The sequence below is a fragment of the Ciconia boyciana genome, chromosome 2, assembly GCF_034638445.1.
Source record: "Ciconia boyciana chromosome 2, ASM3463844v1, whole genome shotgun sequence".
In the NCBI taxonomy this organism is placed as follows: Eukaryota; Metazoa; Chordata; class Aves; order Ciconiiformes; family Ciconiidae; genus Ciconia; species Ciconia boyciana.
Genome location: NC_132935.1, coordinates 58887780 through 58906748, shown reverse-complemented (window position 1 = coordinate 58906748; position 18969 = coordinate 58887780). Strand labels below are relative to the sequence as shown.

Below are 18969 nucleotides of genomic sequence, written 5' to 3'. Positions count from 1 at the left end.
CAGGTATGATGCATCTTCAGGAAAAATACAAGGAACTTTTACAGAAGAATTGCGACTTTTACAGTAACTAAGGTAAGAAAGGAAAAACACAGACGTAAAGAATATTTTTCAAGAAAGGCTCTACTTGGTATTTTAAAGCCACAAAAAATTAGTAATTTCTTTTGAAATACTCAACTAAAAATACCTAAGGCAACTGAATGCAAGGCTTTTTCCTAGTAATAACTGTAACCAAGGTGCTCAGTTGCATGCAAAGTGACCACCTAAACTAAATGTTAAACCACTGATATATCATAGTTCATGCAATTAGAATTTGTCTAATAAAGAATATGACTCTATTCTATTTTAGATTTAAAGAACCATTTTATGTTCCAATTCCTCAATTATTAAATTAAAACTCAAGCCAGCATCGTTCTTATGGCCAGCTCAAGGCTGCTCATTTACATAACTGACTTTCAAGGGCACTTGGTTACGCAGCAATTAATATCAGCAAAGAATCTACCAGATCTGCTATTCAATGTTAAGGAAGACATTCTTGAGAACATTAAAAGACGAGATAAATTAGTAAGTCATGATTACAGCCTCCCTGAGTAAGTTTAACATGGGAAGGAAATCTGTTCCTAAGGGCAACAGTAGAAGTATTAAATATCAGACAACAAATTATAGGAATTATTACATTTAGTGACAAAAGTGAGATGAGGAGCAGTACTAAAGGCCAAGAGAGAACATTCACAGAAGTCTGAGGGTCCTCCTTTGTCTGTGTTTGCCTTCAGAGTTTGGACAATCATTGAAAAAAGGGGAAGATGTGAAACAAGAATTCACTATGGCCCATTGGGATTTGTAGAACAAAGGGCACAAAAAGCAGAAAAAGTTCATGTTAGATGAAGAAAGCCAGTACTGAAAAGAGGTGATTATTAAAGGAAAATGAGATGAAGTATCAACTCAGAATGGATTACTTTTTTTTTTTAAATGTATCTAATTTAAACAGTCTCCCTATGCACAAAGAGCGAAGCTTGCAAAGGTGAGGGTATTTCAGTCAGGTGACAGGTAACAAATTCATCTATGACGTAATGAAAGCCTCATACTGCAACACTGACTTGCAGAATGGAAAGAAGAGAGGAAAATACATATAGAACAGCTAGGCAAAATTGGACTACTTGCCTACATAGCACGCCTAACTATTTTGAAATCAGCATATTTTTTGAAAGGCTCAGCTCCTTCCTGGCCCACTCCACCAGCCTGAGACATTCCCACTGCTCGGCCAAGAGAGACTGGAGATGCTGGTTCTACAGCACCAACTCTCTGCTGACCCTTCTTACCCCAACAGGAAACCTTTAGACTAACGTGTGTCTGCTCTGACTAACGTTCCCCTTGCTTCTTGTACCCATTTACAGGTCCAAATAATCTTCCCTTTAGGATGAAACATGATTTGGATATATCACTGACTGACTTAGAGGGCTGCAAATGGGGACAAGAGGAGGGGAGAGAAATTTATCAAAGTTGCCAATTAAGAAAATTCTTATTCTGGATGAGCATTTGCACTATGAAGCTGTTAAACAGCTTCCTCACAGGAGCAGCTATGTAGCTTCTGCACTATCATCTCTTGCCAGAACTACAGAAGAAATAATAGCTTCTCCTACAACAGTCATCATGAAGATCCCCAGATATCTGTAAGGAAAAACTACGAAATAAACAATATAAAGAGAGAAAACATTAAAACTTAGAGAAAGATTAATTTTTTTCTTTCCCTTTATATTCAGCTGAGGAGGCTTAGGATGTCACCTGTTTGTCCCACACTAGTGTAGACATACAAATAGGAATCCTATCAATCTTTAGAGAAATGATGGGGTTTCGTTTGGTTTAATCACTACAAGTCCCTTGGAAATCCTTGGCACACATAGGCAGTGTTAATTTGTGTTCCACTTCAAACACGTACTAAGCCTCAACACTCACTGTTGTTCTCACAAACTTTTTAGGAAACTCTCCTATGCTCCTGGAATTCATAAGCTCGGGATTCCAACAATCACATGCAAAACCATTCCTCTAGGAATAAATTCACTCTGGGGCACAACTAAATATTTTTGCTACATAAATGCAAAACTTAACTGAAACATCTGCTGATAAATATAAGACTAGGACATGTAAAAGGCAGCAACAGTGAAATCTATTTCCACAGGAAACCTCATTTAGAGGGGATGACTGCAGAGACAGTGTTTACAGACAACAAAGGCTCTCCAAGCACAAGGCCAAACTCGAAGAGTTGCTATGTTCTCTGAGCCACCCATCTGCAGGGTATTTCATATTTTCCCACATTCATGCATCAAAGTTCATTCCCCAGCAGAGACTCTGTGCCCTAATTGACAAGAGTTTCTTTCACTGACCAAGACACAAGGGAGAAAATAAAGGTTGGTGGGAAGCTATCAAATGTCACTAAAAACTGCAAAGGAGCCAGTCCTCTAGTATAAAGTCCATTCTGCAAGCGCTACAGTACTACAATATAAAAAGAGTTTGTCGCTCAAAATGTTAATGAAATATTAAAACAGAGCACAGCCCCTTCTCTCATCAATAATCAGTATTCATAAACTAACTCAAACAAAGAAAATCTCTACATGCAATGTAAAAAAGTAGCTTGGAGTTTATTAAGTTACCTTTGTTAGGGGTGCAAAAAGGGGGGGGGGGGGGAGAAGGTTTGCTTTTTCCAAGCACAGAGATAAAGCAGTTTTCCTCACATACCTTTCCTGTTCTTTACTTCCCCCCTCCTCCACACAAAACCCAAGAAAATCTGCCATTGCTTTAGGTCAAAGGAAAAACAGGCCCAGCTGCCGTAAGCCAAACAATGTACAGGTTTGCTATCTCCCCTGCTGTTTTGGCTTGAGATCTTCAGACTGGAAAATTCAGAAGCACGATCTCCCAAGCTCTATAAATGCCAGAACCATCTAAGAGGAAAATAGGACAAGGCCACCCCCAGGCAAGTTTGTACTAAAATCTGCTGGCTGCAAGGCAAAAATACAGTAAACATCGCATAGGGACAGACTGCTTGCTCCTTGGAAAATATTCCACAAGAACAATATAGCTTCCAAAGAAAGGCTGCGCTAAAGGGACTTCTGGTGAAAACAAATGCAATGTTTTAAGATCCTTGTGAGGAGTTAGCAAGCTAATGGCACACTCAACAACAAATTGTGTGACAGGCAATATGTTTTTGACATTAATCCAAAGAAGAAATGTAAAAGTGACACTGAATGTTCTCTACAAAGCGGTTACAAATTCAGTATCCTAGAATAGTTCTGCAGTTCACTACGGAAATTTCACTTTTGTCTTGACAATTGATTTCATGGAATAAAACAAGTAATAATAAGCAATTAAACTGTCAATATCATCATCTTGTCTTTTCAGGAAAGACAATTTAAGTTAAATTTTTGCAGTCCTTGAGAGATGAACTTTGCAACTGATGACTGTACGTTTTAATGTGCTCTATACTGACTCAACCTAGAAAAACAAGCCAAAAACAGAAGTTGAAACATCCTTTTTCCTGTGTAGCTCCAATTTGCAGTAGCAAGAAGCTAAACAACATGCTCTCCACCAGATGGCTGAAGTAAAAAGAACACTCTTTCTGATTAATTAGGAAACAAATGAATCTGCTGTTAGCACAACAAGTTACCATCAGGAAACCTGGGCTCCCATTAAACTTTGGTACTTGTGCTTTCCCTGCAACTGTGTTCGAGACCATCCCCAGATTTGCCTCTCATTTCAGAAGCAAAACATTACACACAAGTCCATCACACACAAGTATCACACCAGATACTGCATAACCAACAATGGTATTGGCCCTTTTCACAGACAAATAATGCTATGAGACAGAGAAGTTTCATAAAACAGAAAGTGCCCATCAGAATAGAAATGAACGAAGGTCTCCTAGTGCTGTGAGGAATCACCCCAGGCAGAGTCGCTACGTAAAACAACACATCCCTCATCAGGGTTCAGTGAGCAATGGAGACCCATGCGTGCACACTCAAGCTCTCCCAGCTGGTCCGGGAAACGGAAATCCCCAGACCAGATATAGCACAAGGAGCAAGGATGTGACAGCCCGAGCAACAGAGGCCAGCCCATGGTTCCCTGATGAGCCTGCCAAGGACGACTGTTAACATCTCGAATGAAGGTTCAGAATACAGGGCAGGCACTGGGGATGGAGGGAGGGGGGAAGGCATAAAACACACAGAACATGCACAAAACACAGGCAAGTGCACGCACTTAGAACATCAATATAACATATGGTGTTACTGAGGTGAGTGACCTTGGGAAGGAGGGAACTGAGCTCACCCAGCCCGGGGAGGTGTGGGGAGTTGCAGCTGAAAGCTTTCGGTGTTGTCATTATTCCTTTGCTTTCAATGGAAGACCTGCTGTTTCAGCAACATACAGGGTGAGCTCCAAAACTGGGAAGGGCATATTCAAAAAAACCATGCCCTGTTGCTAAGAGGAGGATACTGAGGCAGAGAGCTCCCAGCTTTCTTGGCATGAACAACTGCTTTTTTGCACCAAACCTGGGACCCGATATTTCAGTAACAGTTGTTAAAGAAGGACCACTTCAGAATAAGCTGACAGTGCACTGAGAAGGAACCTGCCATGTTTGAGGGCTAAAGCACAATTTCACCTTCTTTAATGACAGCATACGTGCCTAAAGAGGCATAATGCCTTAGTGAGAATCCAGGGCTGCCAACAAACCCACACCACTATAACTTAGAGTACTTCTCCTACATGTGCAACTGAAATTCTCAAACATGCTAAGAGAGTTATTTTCTAGGGACAAAGGGAATGGTGGAGACATTTACTAGAAACTAAATCCAAGACTGCTTTTTAAAATCCAAGTAAAGGTACTATATCCTCCTAAGTAATTGAGGAAGCTGGGAGACTACATAAGAAAAAACAAAAAGGCTTCCTCACACATTAAAAGAGGATTACAATAATTTTATACATATAGGGAGGCCACTTAATTCAGCTAAATGAGCTGCTCTCACTTTTCCTTATAGGCTTGTCATAGTTACCTGCTGCGGGAAATACAAGGCTACACAAAACTGCAAAAGACCATAGAAAACACTAATGTTTCAAATTGCACCTATCCATTACATCATACATACAATTACAGATTTTTTTTTCTTTTTTTTTGAGCATGTAGTGTCAGAAAGTGGACCCAGGTAAACTTTTAGCCAACACAATATTCTTTGGCACAGTGTTTTAAGAAAACCCACCTCTCCTCTGTTTGCTTATACTCTTACTTTACGTGATCCCTCCCTAGAGAGGCATGTGTTGGAAGAGATAGCGAACAACTGAACGTGTGCACCCTCTCCCCATCACTCACAATACTGCAGACCTCAAGGATATCCTCCAATGTCTCTTCTTTCTAGGATAGAGAGTCCCAGTTTTCTTTGTACATAAGCCTTTCCGTACCTCTTATGACTGCTGCTTTCTCCAAATTTTTCCCATCCTACTGTATTATTTCTGAGCTGAGGGGACCTGAACTGCACATGCTATACAAGATGCTGGTGAGCCCTGAACTTACACAGTGGCAACAAGGATGCCGTCAGTTTAATTCTCTATTATTTTATTAATATTTCCTAGCATTTGATTTGATTTTCTGATCAGTGTAGAGCAGTGAGTTCCTGTTTTACATTGCTGTTTATCATAACCTGGCAACTGACTCACTCATGGTAACAGAGAGCTCAAAGCTCATCATTTTTTAGTGGAATCCCAGTTATTTTTCCCCATGTAGATAACTTTCCATTTATCTGCACTGAATTTTACCTGTCCTTCTACTACGCAGTCACACAGCCATGTCAGGCACTCCTCCAGTTCTTCACGGTTCACTTCAACCTTACTACTGTGAACAAGTCAGTATCATCAGCAAACTTTCTCACTTCATCAACGAGCCCCTTCTCCAGTGCACATTTTGTACGTTGAATACACCAACCAGACCAACTACACTGGTCACTCTCAGAAGGGACCACTTATTCCTACCTTATTCTTCCCATCTTTTACCCACATATTAGTCCAAGATATGACCCTCCTTCTTCACACATAGCTGCTTGGCTTCCTTCTGGTGAAGAATGTTGTCAAAGACCTCTGAATGCCATGCAAGATCCTTTTTATTCACTTGCACGTTCACCCCCTCACAGGGCTTCAGTTACTCTGAAAGGTGGCATTTCCCTTCGTAAAAGAAAAGTTGACTCCTCCCGCAGAGCTTGTATTCATTCAGGTAACTAACACATTTGTAAATACCGCTTTATGAAGTAAATATTATCCTTGCAATAGATGAATTCTGCATCTTTGCAGACAAGATGTTAGGGAACAAAGGAATGTAATTTTCTGCCTTAAAAAAAGACCCATAAGCATTTGCTTATTTTTGAAGCCAAACAGCCAGGGAATTTAAGGTACCACCAACCTCTCTCCTTTATATATGGCTCCATATATGACTAAGAAGTGGCACAGGCACAATAACAACAATTTCTCCTCTTGTAACTCTTCAGTGAAGACAAGACTTTATTAATTTTTCTAACAATTTTTAATCTGAAGAACAAAAAGTAAGCAAATATTAAAAAAATTTAAAATATATTCCTGCTGTTTGCCAGATGTCTGGGACTGCAGGCAACTGCACAGCACCAGAAAATTTTCTGAGTCAGCAACTTACAGCTTCTCCCAGGTTTTCTCCATGATCTTAGGCAAATTTCTACTATTCTTTACCAGATTAATATACTAATTTCCATGCCCCTATTGGCTCATTTTTCCTGATCATTAAGTTAATGGTGCAGGGAATTGTGTCCCTGCAGCCTCCCATCCTAGCTGTTTCCTGCTAGCACACCACGGAGGGCACAGGTACACCCACCTGAATTCTGAAAAGATCTGACAATGATTTGTAGGAGTTAGAGATAGGAAACTGATTCCACTTACTCCTGTGTATTCCTGCATTAACAGAAGTCACAGCCCAACCCTTAAATTTATGTCTGAAACCTGCAACGACTCCTCTCAGAGAAGTTCTCCCCTAACATTTATCCTAGCAGTATCTGTAACACCCTCAGCTTCTTTGATATCACCACTTCCAGACTCTTTGTATCTGGCTCATTCGTGTGAACGGTGGCTAGAAGCTCTGAAGAGCACAGGACAAGATGAGTGCTGGCACCCTCAATTTACATTACATCTCACACCAAATAACTAGTTTATCAATGAGGTAAGAAGACCAAGAAAGCAGCACAAAGAAAAATTTCAACAAAGTGTGGCTTCATCATTAAAATCTCTCTTTATTCAAGCTTTCTTGTTGGTTTCATTATACGGAGAGGCAGAGCACTCTGTAAACAGATTTCCTTAGTTTCCACGTCTGTTGCCAAATTTCCATCCTGTGGAACCAATTTTAAATACAAAAAAGTGTCTCTTCCCATCCTCTGTTCCTCAGTGTCATTCATATTAAGGATACAGAGTAAAAACTGAATGGAAATGAACTAGTCACAGTGGGGTTCAAATCCAAATGTTAACTTCTTTTTTTAATTGCCAAAAAAAATCCAGATCACTTTGATCCATAATTCTTCCTTTCTTGCAGCTACGGAAAGTTTTTAAACTGAAGGCTGCCAACAATGACCTTGTTATAAACTGGAGTTCACAGTTATTTTTATGGAATTTTGTCTCAGTAACTTTTAGCTCAAGCAGTTCTCATGAAAATATTTCCAAACCACCAACTTGGCTAAATATTTCCAGTAAAGCAAAATAATCCCCAGCTCCTAAATAAAACTCTACTTCTTTTTTTAACTTCACTTTATCCTTCAGAAAACTAGTACAGCTTTACAAATGGGAAAGAGAGAAAAGGGAGAAAGGAGACAAAAAAATATCTGAGAACTTCATGCAGCCTCTAGTATCTCTGGGTTATAGCAGATGCAGAACTGGAAATGGAGATATAGGAAATAATCTCCCACATATACACAAGTATTAATAGCAGTGGCAAATAAAACCAAAATGAACACTGTAATTCGAAATAGCATAGTACTTGCCAGCACAAAGCTCTCAAACAGATCCAGACATTGTTAGCCCATGTTCACAGCCAGAGTTTCCACACTAACATAAAGGACCTCATAAACAGGAGAGAAAATCTAATGGACTTTGCGTTATCATTTTGTTTAGCTTTTTCGGAGAGGGAGTGCAAAGGAATCATTTATTATAACCCTTTTCGTATCTGTCAGATGTTGCATGTTTTATGTAACTATCACACATTTGGCAAACTCTTCCTACCTACCCATATGCTAGGGAAAAGCTCAAACTGTGGAAGAGAAACCTTCCTCCACAAAGTAAATTTCCTCTTTGAGAGGAACTGTGAGTTGCACCTAGAGCTCCAAGATCTCCGCGCTCTCCTCTCATCGCTAGGACGGATACTTCCACATAACCCAGAACTCATACATCTGCCTCCCTGGGAAACAGAACTATCTGTCCTGTGCTTTACGCATGCCAAAACAGCAGTTGCATTGGATCATTTCACAGACCGGACCACAGCGCAGATGCAGTACAACCAAACCAAGCCCTCATTCATGCACCTACAATGGCTTTTTCAGAACACCAGTGCCAGATGTGTTTGCACAACCGCCTGGTATATTACCATCACTAGTGACCGGGTCCATTACCTAAAGCAGAATAAAAGGACACCCACATCCAGGACCCCACCACAGACTCAGGGGCAGTCAGCTGGGCATTAGAGCTGCTCCCAGGGGCCAGCCCACACAGGACACACTGTTCTGCTTGCGAGAACTCTTCATCTTTCACCTCAAGCAGAAGAGGTCCCCACTTCTGATCTTGAATTCAAACCTCATTCATTATACGTAAGAAACCAAAAGACGCAAGCTCCATAGGTAGTCCTGAAACTGGTATTTTCCAGCTTTTTACTGCAGTACATAGGGAAAATGGCAGCAGCTGTGACGAGTGGGAGCTGCCACCAGAATACCCCAGCAGAGGAATGAGAGGAGTGCATGGAGAGCACGTAGGAAGCTATGGAGAAACAGAAGAAGGCATGCCACAGACACCTGAGAAAAAAGAAACCCTCCTCAAACAATGGGGCTAAAAAAGAAATGGCAGCGAGGAAGCAGATGCTGAGAAGAGTCCAGGTGCAAAAGAACAGGAGAGGCTGTTTCAGGAAACCAAAAAGGACCTTCTTTCTTGGCTCACCATTAAGACACACGTTAGAATTTAGGATTTTAGAAACACATTTGCAGAGCAAACTGGTGGTGCATTTCATTCACCAGAGCTTTCACCTGCAATATATCTATACAATTCAAAAATGTTTTAAAATAAAAACATTTACTAATTAAATACTTCACATAAATGTCATAAACAGTTGTGTATCTTGGCAAATATGTGCCACAAGCAGTCCTCACAACACAACCTCACTATCAGATCTCACGTTCTTTAGCAAGTTCAACTGTGAGACCAAGCAGGAAATACCCTTTACCTTCAATATCAGGAGTCAGGGCATGCTGGTAGAGCTTGTGGGACTTTTCAAACTGCAGACAGACCAATTACTTTATCAACTAGGATTGTCAAGTCAACATTTATTGCTGACTTTGTTTGGAAAGCTGCTTCACTAGCCTTTGGAGCCCCTTGAGTTGCAGAAAAAAATTCTGTAAATCAAATACATACACACAGTTTAAAACTGTGATATACTTGAGTTAACAAGAACTCAGAAAGTGATTACAGCAACCACAGCAGGGTTTCTCAAAGGGAAGATCAAGAGTCACTGTTCTGAAGGGAAAAAGTGAGCTGTCAAGTGACTGACAGAGGGAGGTTGCAACAGGATGTTTCATTGCATCTGTAGAAAACAGTGCTAAGCCCATCCATGAAACAAGAACAGAAAAGGGATTTAAGGGATTAAAAGATACAGCACTTGTTCCTTAATCTAGAAAATGAATCCTACAAGGAAGCATGATGGAATAAGGGTGGGACGGACAGACGGACAAGATTGGCTGCACTAGAGACCTGCAGGATACAAGTAACCTGTACTGACTGAATAGGTTCCGACCAAAGTCTTATCAATACGCCACGCTGCTCTTGCAAAGAAAATAGGGAGCAAATCCTCGTGCTATTCCCTGCTGGCCCACCTGAACACAGCTGCAGCACTAGATCTGAACCTGACGGGCAAAAGAAATCTTCAGTGAATGGAGCAGGGAAAAAAATGTATTCATTTGTCAAGTAAAAGGGACTGTAACTGCCTATTACCACGAAGTCCTGCCTGTTATTTCTAACAAGGTACCAAGGCACTGGATATTAATTTCTAGAAATCAAACGAGGTAGACAAGCTCAGAAGAAGAAAGGTGGGTTTGGTTTTTTTTTTGCAGTGCTAACTGATGCCATACTAGGTAAGAAGCACGGGCTTCTTATTATAAAATAAGAAGCACTTATTTAAATAAGTGCTTATTTATTATATTATATTTATTATATTATATTTATTATATTTTATTTAAATAAATTCTTATTTAAATAAGAAGCACGGGCTTCTTATTAAAATAATGTACATTTCTGTAGCAGGTTGTTTCGAACAGCTGATAAATGCCTGCAGAAGTGCAGTGTGGTTTATAAACCTGAAAATCATGGAAATTAATAGCCACTTCTGGATGGTATGTTAAAGACACAGAGTTTTCGAGATTCATTTTTTTGGCCCAGTGCTATACAAACAGAATGCACATTGGTGGAAATGCATAGATTGCGGAAAATACTCCTGCTTCACAAAACCACCAATACACTAGATAGTTTATATAAAATTCTCAACCTTCCTAAATTGCTCAAGTATCCTGCGTATATTATGCTCACTTTGAACAGTGATAAAGCAACAAGTAACTCCAGTGTTGTCTTATGATTGACACAGGCACAGAAAACAAAGATATCAACTCACTGCTAATTTTCAAAAAGCCAATTATTTAATCCTTGTTAAAGTAAGCAGGAAGAACGTAAATTAAGGTATCTTGAGTTAGACATATACTGAATCTCTTCTCTATCCAGTTTATGATCCTGTTCCCAATTTAGGTTTTAAGTTACTCAATAATGACACAGCCTGAATTTTTTAAAAAGTCTGCATTAGGTTTGCGCGGCAAGGTTTTGGTAGCAGGGGGGCTGCAGGGGTGGCTTCTGTGAGAAGCTGCTAGAAGCTTCCCCTGTGTCCGATAGAGCCAATGCCAGCCGGCTCCAAGATGGACCCACCGCTGGCCAAGGCTGAGCCCCATCAGTGACGGTGGTAGCGCCTCTGGGATCACGTATTTAAGAAGCGGGGAAAAAAAGCTGCACAGCACTAGCAGCAGTCAGAAGAGAGGAGTGAGAATATGTGAGGGAAACAACTCTGCAGACACCAAGGTCAGTGAAGAAGGAGGGGTGGAGGTGCTCCGGGCGCCGGAGCAGAGATTCCCCTGCAGCCCACGGTGAAGACCACGGTGAGGCAGGCTGTGCCCCTGCAGCCCATGGGGTTAATGGTGGAGCAGATCTCCACCTGCAGCCCGTGCAGGACCCCACGCCAGAGCAGGTGGATGCCCAAAGGAGGCTGTGACCCTGTGGGAAGCCCATGCTGGAGCAGGCTCCTGGCAGGACCTGTGAAGAGAGGAGCCCATGCTGGAGCAGGTTTGCTGGCAGGACTTGTGACCCCACGGGGGACCCACGCTGGAGCAGTCTGTTCCTGAAGGACTGCACCCTGTGGAAGGGACCCACGCTGGAGCAGTTCGTGAAGAACTGCAGCCCCTGGGAAGGACTCACCTTGGAGAAGTTTGTGGAGGACTGTCTCCCATGGGAGGGACCCCACGCTGGAGCAGGGGAAGAGTGTGAGGCGTCCTCCCCTGAGGAGGAAGGAGCGGCAGAGACAACGTGTGATGAACTGACCGCAACCCCCATTCCCCGTCCCCCTGCCCTGCTGTGGGGGAGGAGGTAGAGAATTCGGGAGTGAAGGTGAGCCCAGGAAGAAGGGAGGGGTGAGGGAAGGTGTTTTAAGATTTGATTTTATTTTCTCATTATCCTACTCTGATTTGATTGGCAATAAATTAAACTAATTTCCCCAAGTCGAGTCTGTTTTGCCCGTGACAGTAGCTAATGAGTGATCTCTCCCTGTCCTCATCTCGACCCACGAGCCTTTCATTGCATTCTCTCTCCCCTGTCCAGCTGAGGAGGGGAGTGACAGAGCAGCTTTGGTGGGCACCTGGCGTCCAGCCAGGGTCACCCACCACAAAGTTCTAAATGATTTCAGAAACAAAAGCCTCAACCCCACGGACTGAGCCCAGCCCTAATGAGGATTACATTCCCCTGTGATTTAAGAAGTTTCTCTTCTAAGATTCCTCTTTGTAGGTGTGTAGGAATCTGTGCTTTGAACACCTTCCGAAAGCAACCAACTTTACCTAAAAGAAATCAGACCATCTTCAAGAGCTATGCAATGCACTCAGTGATAGAAACCCTGACATCAAATCATTTCACATGGGTGTTGTACAGTTCAGTTCTAACTAAATATTGCTAAATAAAAGCCAAAGAAAGAAAGTAGAAAACTCAACCAAATATTTTTAAAGAAAACTGTGGAAAATACATATATACTTGTCAAACTGCCTGCAATAACTCTAGATTTTTCCCGTGCGCACCTGTTATGCAAATTTTTAACACAACTGTATCTCAGTAGATCAAAAAATACTCCCATTACATTGTATTACACTTGATATACTATATTAATTATTCATGTGATACCCATATATTACATATGTTCTGCATACTACATCACATATATTCTACACTTCCTGCTACTCTGCTCCCAAAGACCTTTTCCAATAAGGCAGTCACACCACCATCTCATGAGTTGTATGTTTTATTAATCTGTAGTGAAACCAGCTGAATGCAAATGTAGTCATTTTTAACTGTCCGCATTTCTACAATTTTGACAGTATGAATCCTAATTTGACTCCATGCACCCCTTTAAAACATTAAAAGTATATGCATGCTTCCTTAAAACCTATGCGCCCAATGATAGTTTTGGTTATACCAATCAATATGTAGGTAAGGCCAAACATGCATATTGAAGGTAACATATGACTTAGTGGAGACTGTGTGATGCGTCACATGTTGCTACTTCCACCCTTCAAGGAAAAAAGGAACATGTATTTACAGTTGAGTCCAGAGCTAGCCCCTTGTTTGAGACAGAGAAGAAAAAATACACAGTCTACTAAAAAAGCAAACCAAAAGAAATTTATCAATGATGTGCCTAATCTTCCCATTTGTAGCTGCATTAAGGCAGCTTCACGTGCACAGAGCACAGCATGCTGTAACAACTTAGTCAACTACGACACAATACTTCACCATATTTGTAAGTTCTGCAGCTTATGCGACCTCCCAAATCTTTTGCGTAATACTTACTCAACCAGATAGAGAAAACATAAATAATCTAAAGAACCAGTAATATACATGATTTACATAATATCTCTTGCAAAATAAGACTGTGGAACCAGTCTAATGAATTAAAGCAGCACTAAAACTGCAAGGGGTCTGAGTCCTCAGTTGGCTGAGCAGGGTACTTTGCATCGCACATGCTCACAGAGAGATCATTCCTCTGAGATGACGACAGAGCATCTGCAGAAATGGTATCTGTTCGACTTGTTAGGACTCAGAACTAGTTAATATCACACAATTTACACTGTTTTCAAGTATTCACCTACATTTCCAACTTGTTTGATGGCATTAAAAGACCTCACAGCAGACCATATCACAGGAAAAAACCTACTAACTATTGCCACTGACTGCGTGGGGAAAGGTAACTCCATTTGGCTGAGAAACAGTGAGTAAACCAACACAACAGCATCACCTGCGACAATGAGGGTGTGACAACTGCTAGGGATACAGTGAAGCAAATCACATGGGTGGAAAAAGTAGTTTTATGTATGCGGAGTATCTCCTCTTAAGTGGCTTCATCTTAAAGAGCTTCATCATAAAAAGCTTCACCTGTGAAACCACCTAAACATGGAAGCAAAAAGTGATTCACTGGTAACTGCATCTGAATTTTTCAGCACCTTATAAAAATCTAAACCATCGATCTTAAAATGATACCAACTTCTAGAAGATCACAGTTCTATCTGAATTGTTTTAACCTACCAGTTAACACTTTTAAACTATTTCTTCTTGTCGCAGCATTTTCGTGTTTGCCTTTTTTGATGTTCATTTAACAACTTACATTTTTTTGATGTTTATTTAATGAACAGGTCCAGACAGCTACTTTCCCTTTTCCTGTCACTAGGCTTCTGCTAAGCAGCAGGGATAAAATTATTACAAGAAAATAGGGAAACATTTTAAAACATAAATTACTACAAAGATTTCAGCAGCTTTAGTATATGGAACTACTCGCAATTTAGTCAGCTCCACGCAGTAGTTAGGACTATTATGTTACTTTAACTGTTACGGGTACCAACACAATTCCCAGTGATGAACGCATCTGTGCAATGGAGAGCCAAGTGAGGGAGAAGGGGCAAGAACAGAAGAAATGTGGAAATCCCCAGGAAAAGGGAAGATAGCAGATTCAAGAAGCTTTGGAAACTGCAAAGGCAGGCAGTGAACTGAAAATGTATTTTATAAAAACATAGACTGCTTTCCCAGACAGTTAAATATTTTTGTTAATGGATAACACTTCCTTAATATTTAATTTCCATATGTAAACATTAAAAGAAGGAAACAGGGGAAAAAAACAGCAAGTGACGTATACAAAAACTGGCCAGTCCTTTCTGTCCATGGCCATCTTTTTCTCCTCCAGTCTGTTTTGAGCATCTACAGCATTAACACAGAGAGAAGGCTGTAACTAGAAGCTTCAATATGACAGAATACAGACACTTGCCTTGCATGCACACTGTCATTGTGAATTAGGCATGAGATGACAAGCTAAAGACCTGGCTTGCAGTCTCATCATTCAATCATCCATCCAATCTCATCAATTGAGCAAGACAGTAACACATGTCCCCTCTAGCTTAAATGACAGCAAAACTGTGGGTTGTAATCACAGGTCATCTTCAAAGGACATTTATCATTAAGGATGGTTTTGTTCCAAATCAATTGTTTATTGAGAATTACTCTAGTATGATACTTCTCTCTGCTCCTTTTAACTCTTGCATTTAACACTGTTTAGAAGAATATATCAAAACGAGAATTTTATAATTTCTTAGGAACAAGCTAACAATAAATGACATTGGGTAGAATGCAAAAATTAGCCATTTACAGTCCAAAAACTTTGACAAAAATAAGGTTATTTAGATGAACTTCCACAATTGAATCTTTAGCTAGTGCTAATCCATGGTGCCTTATTTACAGTCTAAACTATTTTAACCATGTAGAAGCTGTCGCAAATTACCCTGGACTTAAAAATTTGAAAAATAAACCAAAACATAAATGACAACATAGGTACACTTAAAATATAGTGCCTCATTTACATGTAGCACCTAATGTTTTTGTAATGTGTAAAATGCATCCTTTGTTCTAAATTTGCCAAATTAGGGTTTTGTTCTTTACTGCCCTTCTCCAAAAAAGACTGAATGGTAGTTGTCCTCTCTTTTTATGGAACTTGAGGGCAATCCTGGACTAAGTCAGCCAAAGTGTGACCTCAAAGGATGCTGATGGAGCCAAAGGAAAAGTAACAGGAAGAAAAGTTACATTTCTGTAGAAAGGGTAAAAGTAAAGTGAGAATCACTACTTCAGTGAGAGGACAGGCTCATCTGGAGCTCATTCACCAGTTTTTAAACACCAAGAATTCCTTAATAAAAAAGGCTCAAATCCAACAGACACCACAGCAGTATCTCTGGGGAATGACAGATGGACATATTCTCCACTAGTTAGAGAAACATAATCGAATCTCTATTAACATCATTTGCTTTGTGATAGTTTACATCAGCTGAGGATCTGCCTTGAGGATAACTGGAAATTTGTTCTCTCACATTGCTAGACATGACACACACGCTTCCCAAGTTCTACCAAGCTTAAACGAAATTCTAGCCACCCAGCGCAGACATTTCATCACAAGTTTATTTTTCTCTATTGCACCCTCACCACCTTCCCAAGCATATCAAACATTTGATAACAGCTACAGAAAATATGGGAATAGAGTTCTGTGACAGCATATAAACACTACCAAAAATACATTTTATTACCAAAAAATGTATTTTAAAATTTGCACTTAGTGAACTGTTAAACATACCATTTTTCCATCACTCTGACAGGAATGTTTTTATCCAAGTCAAAAGTAAGGAACAGCTTTTAGATAAGGATATACAGTGTTTTCCAAATAACTGCAGTCTCAATAAGATTGCTATTATATTTTAACCAGATTCATATTCTCACCTCAGTGATGTTATAAATGATCCCACATTTATAAGAAATTAGAATACCTGAACTACGCTTCAAACTGATCCTCCCCATGCAATATGTCCCCTCTGCAAGCTCTCCCATCCCGCCTGGATGCATCCTTTGCAGCTGAGCTTTTTGCCTCAATTGCAAGAAATTTTCAACAAAATATTGTTGCTGTTCCAGAAACTGAGTGACGGGAGATGTGACATAGAGGTGATTATTTACTCTCTCTAGGTCTATATCAGGTATAATTATTATCAGCTTCTGCAAAAAGATCACTTCAGTGTGGCGAACAGTTCAACAGCATTCAGTCCAGGATAAATCCTTAAATCAAAAAGCACACTAAAAAATTATTTTAAATAATAAAATTTAGAAGCCAAGGATCAATTTAAAGCTTGACTTAATTTTTATTAAAAGGTTTAATTTTTTAAGCAGAATTATTGATTTAAGCAGCAAATATTGATTTTTTTTTTCTTTCATACAGCAATTGTGATTACTTTTAAGACAAAAATTAAGTTACTGAACTGCAAAATAAAGTAGTTCTATTTTCAAATGAAATACTTAGCATCATGTTAACTCTGGAAATATTTCTTACCCATGCAATTACAGACTCACGATCTCATTTTCACTAAATCATGTATTTTAACTTAGAAAACATACCAAATAGCTATGATAAGTCAAAAATTGCAAAGAGGAAGCCATGTGTGTCAATACTGGAGACTGTATTTGATAATGAAAGTGCTGCTATTTTAAACACGAGGAGCAGCAAGTGAGAATGGATGAATTTGAGAAGCCATGGCATAGTAAAGTAACCTAACTGTGAATTTCAAGAGAAACTAACTTAAAAATTAAAGTCACCAGATATTTAATAACTGGTGTTGCTAATATCTTAAGGAGAAATATTAGTAAGCCTGCAACTTGATGATGCCAAAAATTAAGGACAAAAAAGAGGCTAAATGCACACAGAACAAAGCAAGTACTTTGGGAAACGCACAACAGACTTGGTCAATCATATTTATTTTTCTTCAGGCTCTAACTCATGCTATATCTTCAAAGTTACCTTTTTATTTAATCTTTGGCCAAATACACTTTCTTTCCTCACACAGATGACAAATTATTTTCATTACAGTTCTCAAGTGGGGGAGAAGGAATACTAAAACTTACCTTGATACAGTAAAAAAGAAGTGGCTATCAAAAAAGAAGACTCCTAAACCAAGATTTAAAGAAGAACTTGGCAAATTAATTCAGACATCCAAGAAGAACAGTAAAACTAACAAGAAAAATGAGCAATCAGAGAAATACTACCTTTGGCATACTCCTGATGACAACAAGCTCCATGCAAGCCCTGATTAATGGTAGATATTCTGTAATTTCTTTCCAGCCACTTCTTTATATTTAACTTCAAATGTGAATGACAGGCTTTCACTTTCAGAGCTGCACTGCTCCTGTAAAGGCCGCCTACCCAACCAGGGACACCAGAAATAGTTGCTATTTCCCACAGTTAATATAACCACCACCTCACTACACTGGTATGGAAGTCCTCTCACTGGTAGTTCTTGTGGCGTAACTCTTCACGTAAGTAGCAAAAGATCTGCTGAAAATCTGATGAGAAGAAGAATCTTACCCAGAACAGCTCCAGTCAAACATGAAACACGGTCTCCCCATATGATAAAGCAATCCAAAAGTCAGAAGGCAGACAAGGTATGTCAGTAGGCAGGGCTTTGGTATGACCTCCCCGCCAGTGAGGATCCCGCAGCGATTAACTGCAGGCTTATGTGACGGCACCGCAGGATATTAGCACCGTACATCTTAAAAAGGAAAAAAGAAAAAAAGGAAAAAAAACCCCAAACCTTGCAACTCGGTTTTTGGTACCCTCCTAAGATTATAACAGTTCTTAAGTAACCAGCTAAAGAAAAAGTAAACTTGAACCTACACACCACACCTAGTAACTTTTTTTCTGAAACTGTGCTTAGTTAGGAGGATTTCATGTTCAAGGTGACAGACTGGCAGTAATGAAATGTGAACTCTTCCATTTCTCTTCAAAATGATAAGCAACAACACAGGGAGCTTCTCACATTGTCCAGTTCAATTTCCTTCTCTCTCAATTATAGATCAGGAGTAATTCCACTACAATTAATTAAGTTACATCGGAGGCTGACAAGGGAAGCAGCAGTCTGTCTACAGCGTGACACAGGGGGAAGACGGCTGTTCTCCCACCATGGCTATTCATTTTTAGCCTCAAAGAACATTAACCCATTACATTTGCACTAATGACCAGAGCCATTCAATCAAAGGGCAATTAAAGTTCTGCAAAATTCAAGTCCTAAAGTCCACTTTCCTTTTTAGGAAAGTACCTTAATGAACAATGTAAAGACAAGCCTCAGAGAAGGGCTCCCCAGCCTTCCTGTTTAAATTCACACAAGAACCACAAGCAGAGGAAAGGAGGGACAGCCTGCGAGGACACCCACCGCAGGAGAAGACTCCCCCAGTGCGGTCCTCCTCACCAAGACCCCTGCTTTTGGCACTGCGTTTCGCAAATGTCCAACATTTGTTGAACAAAATGAAAACACTCCTCTTCAGGTGTTTTTTTTATTTGCTGCTTCACAGTCATAGCACTGA

General features: G+C 40.1%; 1 protein-coding gene across 2 annotated transcripts in view; it reads right to left on the bottom strand.

Moving 5' to 3' along the window:
• The window catches only part of LDLRAD4 (low density lipoprotein receptor class A domain containing 4), a 289229-nt gene that overhangs the window by 244881 nt on the left and 25379 nt on the right, over positions 1–18969 (bottom strand). The gene's annotated exons all lie outside the window — the stretch shown is intronic.